Genomic DNA, 14,950 nt, shown 5'->3' on the forward strand with positions numbered 1-14,950 from the left:
TGCTATTGCCGTTCAGCATCTGAAATCATCTTTATACTGTTTATATCTCCAGTACCCCGTGTTACATTTTATGGCACACATAGCCCAGCCTGACACAGTGACATTTATGTCAGATCCACCCCTTGTAACAAATGAGTTCGACACCTCTGTTTTAGGGTATGGCCTCTGAAATCCTCTAACATTTTACAGATGAAATCATTTGTGCCCTCAAAATCTCTATTTCCATGTAAGAATCACTTCTGGAGACCATTATACACAAGTCCTTTCTTACGCTGGATTTATATACTGTGCAATAAGTTGTTTTACACTGGGCTTCTAAATCTATTAGAAAATTTAGTTTCTCTCTTTTTTAAAGAGGAATTTAGTAGAACCCCTTTACATAAGTGGGCATGTTAACAAAACCTTAAAAGGTTATCCCTATAAGATATAATGTTAACAAAACCTTAAAAGGTTATCCTTGTAAAGGTATAATAGAGTCAGTGATTTACCAAGAACAGAACAGATATCCCAAAACAGGGTCTGCACTGGTAAACAGAGCCCATTGAAACATAGGTACCCCTTCTCTCTGACATCACAGTTTTCCATAATGATTTATATGGCATTCAGATGTGTAACTTCCATCACTACCAACTACAGTTTGAAGTGGTATAATCCTGGATTGGTTTAACCACCCCATCTCTAAACCACGTCTGATTTGGTTGCCAGAAGAGAAAAGGATCTCAAACACTGCTGTGTTCCGTGCAGACTCTGGGAAGCCTCCCAGTCTTCTACCCTCATAATGGTTGTTTTAACATTTCCATAATATTAAACTTCACACACCCAATTGTTGGCTATTTATTTATAGCTATGCAGACTACAGACGACCTACAGAACGGCTCCCTAAAAATCAAAAATTCCATTACTTTTAGCTTCATAATTGCCAGTGATTCAGCACTTATAAAACTTGTAATAATCATGGAACAAGATCACAGTTAACCAGCCTCAAAAGGTTGCCAAAAAGAGATTTGTAATTTGATCTTCTGTTGGTCCTGAATTCACTTCAGATATTTATTTACAACAGGCACACACTTTGCCTAATCTGTTACGTTAGTAGCTTTAGGTCTCCTTCTAGGCTATTGTGATAAAAATTTATGTTTCAAAACTGCACATTCATGCAGGAAGCACTCTGGAATATTTCTGAGAAGGTCAATAAGGTTATGAGGAGGGGCAGAGGAGGATGGAAGTATCTGCATGTATAAACAGATCTTGCATCCTGAGCTTGTTGCTGTACCTGGCTTGCTGTTTCACAGCAGTTGTTTTGTTTTCCATTTTTGAAACACTATTTTGTTGTTGCTGGTTTTAGAATTTTTTTTCAGTTGGGGAGCTGTCAAAACTATGAATGAAACCTCTATGTGACGCTTAATGTTGGTCAAGATTTAGGCCTTCTATTCCTCAGAGCACCTCTTTAATGACTCATTCCATTACCACAGGCCGATTACTACTTTAGACTACTATTTGGATTTGTTGTCTGTCGGCTATACTTCAGGATCTAGCCTATTTACTCCAAAAAGAAGACTTTGGTTATAGGAGGGCTTTGTGTCAATATATGAAAAGCCAAGAAATGGTTACATTAACCCTACTTTGCAAAACAGAGGTCAGTCTAGACACCATGTTGGGAAACATGTTATTTCCTGCCACTTCTAAGAATATCATTTATTTTTACATTTCATTACAATTGTTGTGACTTCAAAGTTGGTTAAATTATCTGAATGTAATGGAATATATTAACTAACACATTTCAAAAAAATCACTTGTATTGTTTAGAATATTTGCTAAAATGGTGTTTTCCTCTGTTTTCAACCACCAAACCAAATGTATAATTAACACAAGATGTGCTGCCAGAGAACGTGTATTTTGAGAACATTTTTGGCATGTTTTTCAGCTGTGGTAACATCAGATATTATTTGCTTGCCTTATAAAGGAGAGACAAGAGGAAATCCTATAAAATATTTGAAAAATATTTGAAAATAAAATTCTGAAAGAATTCAAAAGTACCTCCATTAAACAAAGTAAAGCCAACAAAGGAATTTAATATTGTTTTATTAGAGCAAATAAAAGTAAACAAATCAGGGTTTGGATATATACTGCCATTAAGTTCTTTGAAATTTGATGATGGAAGCTTATCACCAACATTCCCTCTAAACTCTACAGTGTTGTGAGCAAAAATTCTACCCTGTGAATGAAAAAAGCTAGTAGTGTTAAAGTTGTGAGCAAGTCTACATTTGACTATTGCGTGAATTATTTTTAGAAGATTATTCCCATAACCTTGTAAAAATCTCAGAATGAATTCTTTTAAACTATATTCAAACTATATTTTAAGAATAATTTAAACATTAAAAGAGAAATCAAGTCAAATTTCATTACACAAAACGTCCTCTACATGGGTAGACCAGGCCTCTGGCGAGAAGGTCTGCCCACCCCTTTCCACTATATTGGTAGACCTGGCCTCCAGAGAACAGGTCTACTCTCCCCAGTCCACTATACTGGTAGATCTGGGCTTGGACCGTTGCCTTGCACTGACCCTTACAAAACGTACCAGCACTTAGGGGAGAAGAAACTCATGCAGTCTACTTTGGGTTTTTTAGTGAAATATGACAACCAGCATTGCAGGTCAAGTATAACTGTCAGAACCCTGCCTAACCTAACAAAGAGAAAGTTGTTTAATTGTTATGAACCTGCCCAGACTACTTATTTATTCAAATATTTATATTCTACTTTTCCCTCTGACTCAAGGCAGCTTACAGATCATACTAAAAATCACAATAGGGGTATGCAAAAAAACCTGGTGATTCTGGCTCAATTATAGTCTATAGGGACCCAATCACCAATCCAAAGCCTTTTATTGGCATATAAATAAAAATACAGTAATCTAAGTACACACAGAGTCAAATTAAAATTGCCGAGTAACATCACAGAGTATCATCATAAAGAAAAACCTAATTCACCATGTCATTTATCAGGCCGTAGGGCCATGGCACTGCAGAGAAACTTTGCTGTTATTTCAGTTATTTCTGTGTCTGTGTTATCAAGCAAGAAAAGAACCTTAAAAAATGGCCTAATATGGGATATAGAAGATCCCGTAAGGTAAAGGTAAAGGTTCCCTTGCCGCCCCCTCGCGCAGCTTAGCAGGAACTGTGCTTACCACATGGATAGATTTCTTCTCCATCATTCCCTTAAGAAACCTCCATCAAGAAACTGCTATGGTTCAATAAGCCATAGTAGTATCTTTGTATATGTATATAAATAAGAATGGTTCATATTATTTGTAAATAATCACTCTATCTGAGACAAATGCTATTGACAGAGAAACCCACTTTTTGTAGATGATAAATGTTTTTAATCTTTCCCCACCTCCATTAAATTCTATAATACTTTAACCCATATTTAACTAACAGATCACACCCAAGTATACAGAGCAAACTGGCTCTTTGATACGCATTTTAGAAGTAGCAGCAATTATTTTAAAGCCACCATTTTCAAGATTTAGATAGTCTCAACATATAGGAAGCTAAGGTGAAGTTTTGTGCATACTGTTATAGCTACCTATAAAGCTACTGTATGGGGACTGAAACCTCATAGAGAGATAGTTGACTGAAGAATCTAGCAAGGTAGCACAGTAAATTTAACTGCGTTTCCATATTCCACAAGTTCAATTGAGTGCAGACAATCTGGGGGGGAAGCCATCTTAACTCTTCATACACACATGAGTGACAGAAAGAGCATGGGAGGCCAGCACCAAATAGAGCTAAAGATGTTAGAGATGGAGAACCATTTGCTGTGTCCATTAGTAATAGATTGCAGGGACCATATCAAATAAATATTCAGTGGGGAGAAATACGGGGATTTGCAGAACGGAATCCTGGAGCTCTTAATAACATTTTCTATTAATCAGCTGGTAGCTGAAATCCAGAGAGCAACTCTGTTAGCTTTTCCCATATGATTAAGTATGTTCAGGTACTGGTATTTTCTGTATTTTCCCCTTTACAGGATTCAGAACACATAGTAAAACAAACTAAAGCATCCCTTTGAGCCTTTTGCACAGACTCTTCCACTGCTCTTCTTCACTTTCCATGGAAGCTGCCACTAATTGCAGGATGTTTTAGTACTTGTAGGAAAGCACTAACTACAGACTAATTCAAATACTATTTATTTTCCTGTTGGTAAAACTAGTCTGTTTACTACTTCACAGGTCCAATTCTATGGGCCCCAGAAGATCACACCCAAGTATACGGAGCAAACTGGCTCTTTGATACGCATTTTAGAAGTAGCACTAGCAGCAATTATTTTAAAGCCACCATTTTCAAGATTTAAATAGTCTCAACATATAGGAAGTTAAGGTGAAGTTTTGTGCATACTGTTATAGCTACCTATAAAGCTACTGTATGGGGACTGAAACCTCATAGAGAGATAGTTAACTGAAGAATCTAGCAAGGTAGCACAGTAAATTTAACTGTGTTTCCATATTCCACAAGTTCAATTGAGTGCAGACAATCTGGGGGGGAAGCCATCTTAACTCTTCATACACACATGAGTGACAGAAAGAGCATGGGAGGCCAGCACCAAATAGAGCTAAAGATGTTAGAGATGGAGAACCATTTGCTGTGTCCATTAGTAATAGATTGCAGGGACCATATCAAATAAATATTCAGTGGGGAGAAATACGGGGATTTGCAGAACGGAATCCTGGAGCTCTTAATAACATTTTCTATTAATCAGCTGGTAGCTGAAATCCAGAGAGCAACTCTGTTAGCTTTTCCCATATGATTAAGTATGTTCAGGTACTGGTATTTTCTATATTTTCCCCTTTACAGGATTCAGAACACATCTGATGTTAAGACTGGCAACAACTTAATAATAATAGTAAAACAAACTAAAGCATCCCTTTGAGCCTTTTGCACAGACTCTTCCACTGCTCTTCTTCACTTTCCATGGAAGCTGCCACTAATTGCAGGATGTTTTAGTACTTGTAGGAAAGCACTAACTACAGACTAATTCAAATACTATTTATTTTCCTGTTGGTAAAACTAGTCTGTTTACTACTTCACAGGATTTGAATGACCTCTCTGAAATTGCTTCCAAAATGAACATTTAGACAGATATATGAACTTCCAAATAATGTGAGGTCGTTCATCTTCCAGGCATTCTGTAGTACAGCACTAGAACCCTCTGCCACTGCAGCCATTCATCACAATATTCAGGCTTGAGGGAAGAGACAGCAGGGCTTTGCTCACCCCTCCTGAAAAAGTGACACATGACAAAACAATTTGTATGAAGGGTAGATCTGAATTCTGGCAGGTACAGATGGAACAAGAAGACAGCATGCCAGCGATGGCACCTTCATCCTGTAACTAACAACTGGATGAACTATCCCCTAGTAAATTAGCAAACACTGCTGACACTCTTACACTGGGAAAAAAACAATATTGGGGATATTCTAGAAAGGACAGATCATCCCACTGTAAACTACCAATTCTTAAGTACACTAAATGGTAATGTTTAATGACTGTCAAATTAATATTTATAAATACTTCAACCAGAGTCAACAACTGTGTTCCAGAAAAAAATATCTAAAACAGCATGATGTCAAATATTAGTGAAATGTTAACGAGTGCCCATCTTTCATTATTCTTTTTACATGGGATTCCAATGTTGGGGAGTAGGAAGCAATGTGTGGATAAGTGGAGCAGAGCACTAACATTTTGGCAGCTCTTCTAGAGCCTCCTGGCAGCTGAATGAGACAAGAACAGTTCATCCATAGTGATGAGGAAGCCAGTTTCTGGCTGCACAATTTGAAGAGAAAGCTGGGCCTCAGTGTGCCACATCTGCTGTGTACTCGGACTAGTTAACTGATAAGACTGAGAAGAAATGAGTAGGAACATCAAAAGATAATATGACAGTGAGACCTCTGTAGTATATCTAAAGTGGAATGGGCAGCATGGGGTAATTTCATTACAACACTTTGTCAAAACCCAACTTCCCTCCATGTTGACCAACTTTTCATAGCAAGGTGCACAGAAATGCATTTTACAAGCACATTTTCAATCTCACCATTATTACAAATATGATAAATAGTTTAACACTAAAAGCAAGCTGCCATCTCAGGTATATGTAAAAATAGTGTGTGAATAGTCATGTACTTGCTCTTTGACAGATGCATGAGCTGCAAATGATGTTCTAGAAGACTGATATTTATGAAACTGCGATGGGAAAGACATGAACATTTATAAGTTTCTTCATAAAACTCACACTCTACATGGAAGAAACAACAAATTATGTCCTCCATTTGGACAAGGTGATCTATTACAGATACTGTACATGCTCTATATGGTTAATATAGCTTTTCTATTATTAATAAAATCCCTGTCATTATGAGAGACAGATGCATGCTGAAGTATTTGTATGTGTCTGTATGCGTTCTCTCTCTCTCTTTTTCTCATTCACTCAGTCCATGGGGGTCCCTGTCAGAAGTAAGGGTCCTGGTCTCGGTGATGGGCATGTTTTGATTTTGCTGTTTACTTTTCTGCATTGGAATGAGTGACAGGGACTGTAAAATAGAGCTGTTCCACCAGGCCTTTGGTTGAGGTGGCAGATGTTCAACCATCTTGGCCTCCCCAGTCCATAGCCCCAGTGCCAAGACTAACAACTTGCAGGAGACATTATGGACTATCTGAAGTTATTGTTAAACTGCCATCTTGCTTTTGTACTGTTTTAAATTTGATTTTAGATTATATACTTTAATAATTACTGTTTTATATGCTGCATGGCTACCCTGAGCCCACTTCTGGGATAGGGCAGGATATAAGCCCAATAAATACATAAATAGATAAATGAACGAATAAATAAATAAAAATGGAGAAAATGGTCAGTGGAAGTTAATCCAGGTTCCAGTGTCTCAGGCAGGTCTTCTTCTCTACTACCTATATTCTGAATTACAGAGTATTTTACTTTGTCCCTTACTTTGTAAGGGGTGACTACAATATGAGCCTGTTCCTGTCTTCATAGCCTCATCTCAATATTTGCAGAGTGGGGTGTGGTAGACATTAATTTAACAGAGAAAGAAAGACCATAAAGCATAGTAAAATAACTGGATTATATCACACTTCCAAAAATCAATGCAGCTAATGCTAAATTGTATTTGAAGTACTCACACATTCACATATTATAGTGAGGTATACACTAAGGGACTTGTCTTACAGTACTATCACAGAGACCACATGATTTCCCATTCATGTCTTCTGAAGTTCCAACAGGTGCCATGTTCTGTTCTGTTATACCGATAACAAACAGTATTATGGTTTTCTAAATAAATTCATATGGATACATTAATAGCTTATCTATTTTTATTTTTGTTTTGTCATTGTAGCATGTTATCAGTCATCCACTGAACAACACAAAATTTACTTCTGAGTAGACTTGCTTAGGATTTATCTCAAAAATTCATTTATTCAAATTGTGCCAAAATTCCATAATTATTCGCCTTGTGAAAAACCCAATGAATAATTGTCCAAAACACTACCCATACCAACTCTGTGAAGCAGCATCCCTAAAAAGTCTGTGGTTCCTGCATTCATCTGTTATTTGCTACCTATCTACAGCACCAAGAGTTCCAGTATTTTGACGTCTAACAAAAGTGGACTATAGTAGCACCTTATTAGAGATAATGGTTCTGACCTCAGAATTACTCTCTTGTCTGCAAACCTCTTATGTGGCAGCTTTGGGAAGCCAGGCAGTTACCAAGGCAACATAAAAATGAGAAAACCAGTGGCTAAGAATTTTAGTATTTTGTTGAGATGATATTTGGATAGGCTAGAGTAGACATGCAAAAAAAAGGCCTTCTAGAGCCTCCATTGCCTAAAAAAGGAACATTGCCATATGGCTGGTTGCTAATTTAGTTCATTTTCAGATGCAACTTTGTAGTAAAGACAGACTGCTGGGCAGAGATGGAGATTACCATTCTGACTTTCATGTTTAGAGAAGGTATCAGCAGCTGCAAATATATTTCTCACGCTGGTAGGTCCTACATGCAATGATGTAGAGACCACTCCAACAGCACTCCATCACTGTTCTAACACTAAACCCTTCAAGGACAGTAACCTTTGCAGCAATACAAGTCTTTAGTTGTGAGAGCTTTCAGACCCTTTTCAGGTATTCATCACATAACTGCTGTTCTCTGGCTTCCCAGATCTATCTTCTATTACTACTATACACACACCAAGATATTTTGAAGCCTCTGTTTCTGTCAGGCGCCAGTGCTGTGTCTCTTCCCCTTCAACATATCTCAGGATGCCCCATTCAGAAAGTAGTGACTACCACAATGTCATAGGGCACCAGTGCAACATTAAGAGACAGAGAAGCTTGCACTTCAAGTTGTTCCCAGTGTCTAATTTGTTGTTTGCATTAACATTTTTAGACAAGGAATTGACTTAAGAGTGTGCACCCGCACAGCTTAAAATATAGCAAAGAGGGAGTTTTACCTTCATAACAGACAAATGAGATTTTGATGTACGTGAATCAATAAAAAGTAGATGAATATAGAACATAAGCTACCAAGAAGTTCTAATATACCATTTTAGTAAAGCAAACTAAAATAGAAAAAATATCATGTTTTAGAAATAGACTAAGAAACATTTATTTGTTCTGATAGAAAAGAAAAGGCCCCAAATATTTTTACCTGAACACCTGTATACACATGGGGAGTTCTTCTTTATGAATCAGATGTTTGTCCACTGTCAGGTAACAAGCAAATGAATGCTTATATTCATGGACTTTGCTACCTGCTGAAAAGAAAACCCTTTGCAAAACAGCTGCCATGGAAGATTCCTCTAATTTTGTGGTTTTTGAGGAAGAGGGTGAACCTTTTCACCTCAGGGAGAAGTGGGGTTAACTCAGCCTTCTATAGGCCTTACTCAGGATCTCACTTGGATACAGGCTGAAGAAAAGCAGGAAACTAGTTAAAGAACTTAAGAGAAAAAACCATCTCAAATGAAATGCTTCAAACAAATGCCTTTCCACTTGAGGCTCACCTGACATCTACCGTGCTGTGCTTTAAAAGGCAGGCCTACATGTAGCTTTTTATCCAGAACTTCAACTGAGGGGTTCCATCTTTTTTGGCTGTTCTCATGGTCTGGTTCTCAGGAATTTTATGAATATAATTTTCATCCACTCAGTGCTGATTTGCATTATTTTATGGTTTGTTTTATTCTTATGTTGTTGTTTTTATAATGTTATTGCACGGTTCCTACTTCAAAATCAACCTCAAGCAGGTGTCTTGGATTATAACATCAATGCTGTAATTGTTACAGTAACAAGAATGTTTGAATGTTTAATGAAAAGAAAAAGCAAACATTCACAACGTGCTATAACACTGCAATAGGAACTCTCAGCCTAACCTACAACACAGGGTTGTTGTGAAAAAAATAAACAAGGGAGAACCATGTGCAGTTCCCAGAGCTACCTGGAAAAAAGTGGGATAAACATATTAGAGAGAGAGATACCAAGAACCAACCACTGTGCTGCATTTGTTTCTTAGATACCTGCGCTGGGATAAAGGTACAGTGGGAAAAAGCTGCTGTAGGACCAAAACCCAAACAGGAAGAGTGGTACAATTCAGGATCCAATCTACTGCATCCAAAAGCACAGTGAAGTGTTAAAACTCTGCAGATATCAATACTTGGCTGAGATGTAACCAATCATCAATCTGTACTGCAAAAGCATGGATCCAGAACCACTGTTCAGACATTACATAGAGAGGCTCATCTGCTTAAATGGAATTGCCCATTCATTATGCTTGTCATAGGAAAAGACAGAATAATAGTTAACTGTGCCAAACTCTATGCTTATTGTTGCTAGTCAGAGAATATTGATGAAACACCTCAAAAATGCAAGTGCTTTTTCTGTGAGGTGCTTTCTGATTGCACTACCACCCCAGGAAACTTGCCACCAATTTTATACTAGCGTTAATTCTACCCACGTGTATATACCCATCACCTTCTATATTCACTGCAAGTTGCATAACTACATTTTAATAGGGCAATGCTGTGTATATTTAGAAAGCTCAGTAAACTCGGGTCACCACATTACATTTTTGCAAGACTATAATATACAAATTATTTTAGCTTGAGCCAAAATAAAATATTCATATACTAAATAAGGAGTTATGGCCAAAAATCACCCTAAATGACCACTCAAGTTTTCACACACACAGTGCCAAAATAAACAGAACACTTTTTCAGGGAGAATGAATTCAGGGAATGGTGGATAGGAATATGATGGAACAAAAAAGGGAAAGAAAACTAAACCTAACAAAGAAATCCAAAACCAAACAAAGGTTTAGTGGAAAAGAGGGCCAATATTAAAACCTATTCATAAAAAGAAGTACATGTATTTATTAATAATATCAAGTTAAAACATATATAGGGGCCCAATTACAGCCAATATGCTGTAATTGGGCCCCTGGATAGGAATATGCTACCACTGCTTATCAAAAGAAAGGTGTGAAACTGACAATAAAAAGTACAAAATGAAGGGTGATCCTAAGCACATTTATACAGGGCTCTAGTCGGGGGGGAGCTCTCAGGTACGGAGCTCCGGAAGAGAACCTCTAGGGGGCGGGGCGGTCACGTGGTGAAGCCCCGCCCCCTTCTTTTCCCCGCCCTCTGCTTCGATCCTCATTCCGTTTGGGAATGAGGATGAAGCAGGAGGGTAAGTAGCCGGGCCTTCTGACACACTTCCGGTGATGTCAGGGGGTGTGGCCTTCTGTCACTTCCGGTGATGTCAGGGGGCGTGGCATATGCAAATAAGTTATGCTAATGAGTTATGCTAATGAGCTCCGGCAGCTCTTTTTCTACAACAAGACCCCTGCATTTATATATAGAAGCAAGTCCAAGGTCATTGGGGTTTACTTGCTAGTAAGTGTGCTTTGAATTGCATCATTAAGATGACCATTACTAGCGGTGCAATCCTAAACAGGTCTACTCAAAATCCTATTCCAATCTATTCAGTGTGGCTGACTCCCAGGAAAGCGTTCTCAGGATAGCACTGTTAGCCACATCTTGCACCAGGGTAATAAGTACAGGATCCCATATCCTTTAGCAGAAAAAGTACAACAGAAAAACACCAAGCTAAATGAGGTTAGAATTTATTTAGAAGCCCAAGCCAATGGTTAGGAATTCAAGTAAGAAAAACAGGTGCATTTTTAAAGCAAGCAATTGCTACAAATAGCACCTAAGACATACAAATATCCTTACATTTCATCTGCAGTCCTAGCACTAAATTTATGCCAGACACCAAACATGAAGTCATTCCAGGCTAGGGAGTGGGTCAGTGATTTTTTGTTTACTTTCTTCTTGATCAAACAAACACAGGTGGTCACACAGAACTATTCAATCTTTGGTTGCAAGGAAACTAAGACTATTGAGACTTATACAATGCTTTGTCTCTTTTGCCCTTACCACTACAACTTTTAACTTCTATGCAGTAGATGACAGCATTGTAAGCTAGGCTATAAGTAACTGCCCAAGGAAAAAATGCACTGCCAACAACAGTTACTGAAATCATTGCAGTAGTGCCAGGTAATAGATCAGTGACAGGCAATAATTCTGATTGGATGAAGAGACAAAGTGCAGATCTATAAGCCACTGAACTCATTGCCACTGATTTTAAGGATATCAAGATTGCTACATCAAAAAGCAAGCTACAATGAAAATGTATGCACAACAGCAAGTAAGGCCTTTTAAAAATATGAACAAACATTTTCGATTAATAAACAACTGGGGAAAACACAAGAGCTTGCAGTCTTGGATCTGAATGGATCTTTCTCTGAGCCAGTGACTAGAAGGAAGTTCCAATCGACATTTAGTGGTGGGGATCACGATAACTACTCTCATCTCCTGATGGGACAATGACATGGCAACAGTGATCCATGCTATGGTGACCTCGAGGTTAGACTACTGCAACGCTCTCTACATGGGGCTGCCCTTGTCCCAAATCCAGAAGCTGCAGTTGGTGCAAAACGCGGCAGCCAGGCTGTTGATGGGTCTCTCCATACGAGACCACATCCAGCCTGTGCTGAAGGCATTGCACTGGCTGCCAGTAGCATACCGGATTCACTTCAAGGTGCTGGTTTTGACCTTCAAAGCCCTATATGGCCGGGAGCCTGCCTACCTGAGGGACCGCCTTTCCCCATATGTGCCCCAGAGAGCACTGAGGTCAGGGTCACAAAATCGCCTGACTCTCCCTGGCTTGAAAGATGCCAGATTGGCCATTATGAGGGCTAGGGCTTTTTCAGTGGCGGCTCCACACCGGTGGGATGAGCTCCCGGAGGACATCAGGGCCCTGCGGGACCTTTTACAGTTCTGCAGGGCCTGTAAAATGGAGCGCTTCCACCAGGCCCTCGATTAGGAGCCACCACTGACAACTATTGCAAACTAAACATACCATAGTCCTATGTAACAACGCCAGATATGGCCTCTCTCCAGCGGACCATGTATAGAAATTTCCTGCCATCTGTTTATATTTAGCACTTTATGTAATTGTTCATATTGAAATTTTATTGTACTTATTGGTTTTATTGTATTTTAACTTGTGTAAGCCGCCTTGAGCCAGTTTGCACCAGCAAGGCGGGATAGAAATTGAAGGTAAATAAATAAATAAATGTCCCTGTGTTGCATACCATATTTGCACAGAGATCTACACAGGCCAATGGATCAGGGCAATGATCTACACAGATCCCAGTATAATAAGCTCAAAATGCACAACTGGTTTGCTGAAAAATTGGCATGTGCAGCATGTATGTAACTGTACAAACATAATGTGTAGGTGTCAAGAGGGAAAAGACAGACAGCATAATCACACCACTAACACATATGACTGGAAATGGTTGCCCTTCTGTTGTGTTAGCCCAGCAGTACTTCACTCTACAGTTTGTGTACAGCCACATTTGCAATTTCCATCAACCAAAATAGCCTCATTTACAACCATCCCCGGCATCAGGCCTGCAACTCAGGGAGGTGCACAGTTTACCCGTTCCTCTTGCAGTTGCTGTTTTAAGGCAGAAATCACCTGCCAACCACAACCTCCAGCCTTGCCTATGTTCCTGAAATATGAGGCAGGTGCCACATTGGGGAACAGTGCTCAGAAGAGCCACAGTTGGCATGTCAAAGAGCCACATGTGGCTCCTCAACCAGAAAGGAGACTCATACAAAGAAAGTCATCCAGATCCATGCAGATCCAAAACAGCAAGGTCTTGTGTTTTCTACCAGTTCTTTATTAAACTAAAATCTTTGTTCACATTTTTAGAAGGCCTTTTAAGAACACACCTTACTTGCTTTTGTGCATACATTTTCATTGTAGCTTGCTTTTGTGGAGGGCTAAATGTACAGGAAGAATCAAAATATTCAGTTAGAAGGGACCAGAACAAACGGTGCCTTTCAAATCCATGTATAAGGAGAGGATCATTCATGCAAAACAGAAGACAGTACAAATTCTGAAACAAGGACATTCCAAATATACTTTATTTTATTTATTTAAAACATTGTTATGCCTGAAGCTAGGGTTGCCAAGTGGACTTACCCCTCGCGGCGGGGGAGCCTCGCCACGGTCCGGGAGTTGTTGCTGGCTGTGCACACGCGCGCAGCACACATGCGCCAGCAGCACGTCACCAGAAGTGACGTGCAATGTTGCTGACATTGGGGGCATGGCCGAGCTCGTCGGGGGGAAAACCATTCAAGTCATCTTATCTAGATGTTACCAGAGCTTGCACCACAGTGGCAACATCTTTTTTGCCCAGGAAAGCTGCAGCTGGCTCACCAGCCAAAGCTGGTGAAAGATGCTGGGTCCAGCAGCATCCCCAAACGAAGAATCTGCTACTTTAGCAGGGGAATACAACCCCATCCAGACCAGGAGACACATCAATTCACAGGTCAGCCCTTCCCACCAGTAGCTCCTCCATCTTGTTGGGACTAAACTTTGGTTTAGTAGCCCTCATCCATTCCAAAACCGCCTCCAGGCACCAGTTCACAGTTTCCGCAGCCTCCCTGGGAAACACTGGAAGCATAAGACAGAGCTAAGTATCATCCATACACTGGTGACAACCCAGCCCAAATTTTCAATACAAACGGTAGGATCCTACCAGCTTTTCTGCTCAGTTTTACCCAATTCCAATCCTCAGTGCAGTTTCCTATCTTTTATGGCTTTTGTTAATGTGAGTCCCACAATTCTCAGAACAAAGTTTGAGTATAGTGCCTTTAAGACCAACTAAGTTTTATTCAAGGTATGAGCTTTCGTGTGCACGTACACTTCCTCAGATACACTGCTGTATATTCTGTACAGTCTGAGGAAGTGTGTGTGCACATGAAAGCTCATACCCTGAATAGTGTTGGTCCTAAAAGGTGCCATTGGACTCAAACTTTGTTCTACTGCTTCAGACCAACATGGCGGCCCACCTGGACCAATTTCCAGAAGAGTCCTTCTTGGTGGTGAAAACGGACTCATCCTTCTTCTCTTGTCAGTGAAAAGGCTGGTAATATCTGACAAAAACATTAATCTATCAAAGGGACTTTTCTGGGCAAACATAGAATACAATTTTAACAAATAACAAAAAAACCATATGAAAATGAGTCACTCGGTGTGGCACATTCCTAACTTGTACAGCTGTGAACCTCCAGAACATGCATCTAAATTCCTTAACATTGGAAAACATTTCTCACCAATGACTTCAATAATATTCCTTGCCAAAATAACCAAAGAGAAGATAGCTAGCCCTAGCATGGATTACTCATTTCTTTGAAAAATGCAATCAAAACACAACTTACACTTTTCTATTTCATAAAATGTAAACATGTTCTGATAACAGGTAAAGCTGCCTTCAGTTCTAGTACAACGAAAGCAAATTAAGGACATGAGAATGACATCT

The 14,950-nt window shown here is 39.4% G+C and overlaps 1 protein-coding gene across 1 annotated transcript in view; it reads right to left on the bottom strand.

The window, feature by feature from the left end:
* NT5DC1 (5'-nucleotidase domain containing 1) overlaps positions 1–14,950 on the bottom strand; it is a 164,181-nt gene that overhangs the window by 117,660 nt on the left and 31,571 nt on the right. The gene's annotated exons all lie outside the window — the stretch shown is intronic.

The sequence above is a fragment of the Gekko japonicus genome, unplaced genomic scaffold (assembly GCF_001447785.1).
Source record: "Gekko japonicus isolate JY-2015 unplaced genomic scaffold, Gekko_japonicus_V1.1 scaffold50, whole genome shotgun sequence".
Lineage (NCBI taxonomy): Eukaryota > Metazoa > Chordata > Lepidosauria > Squamata > Gekkonidae > Gekko > Gekko japonicus.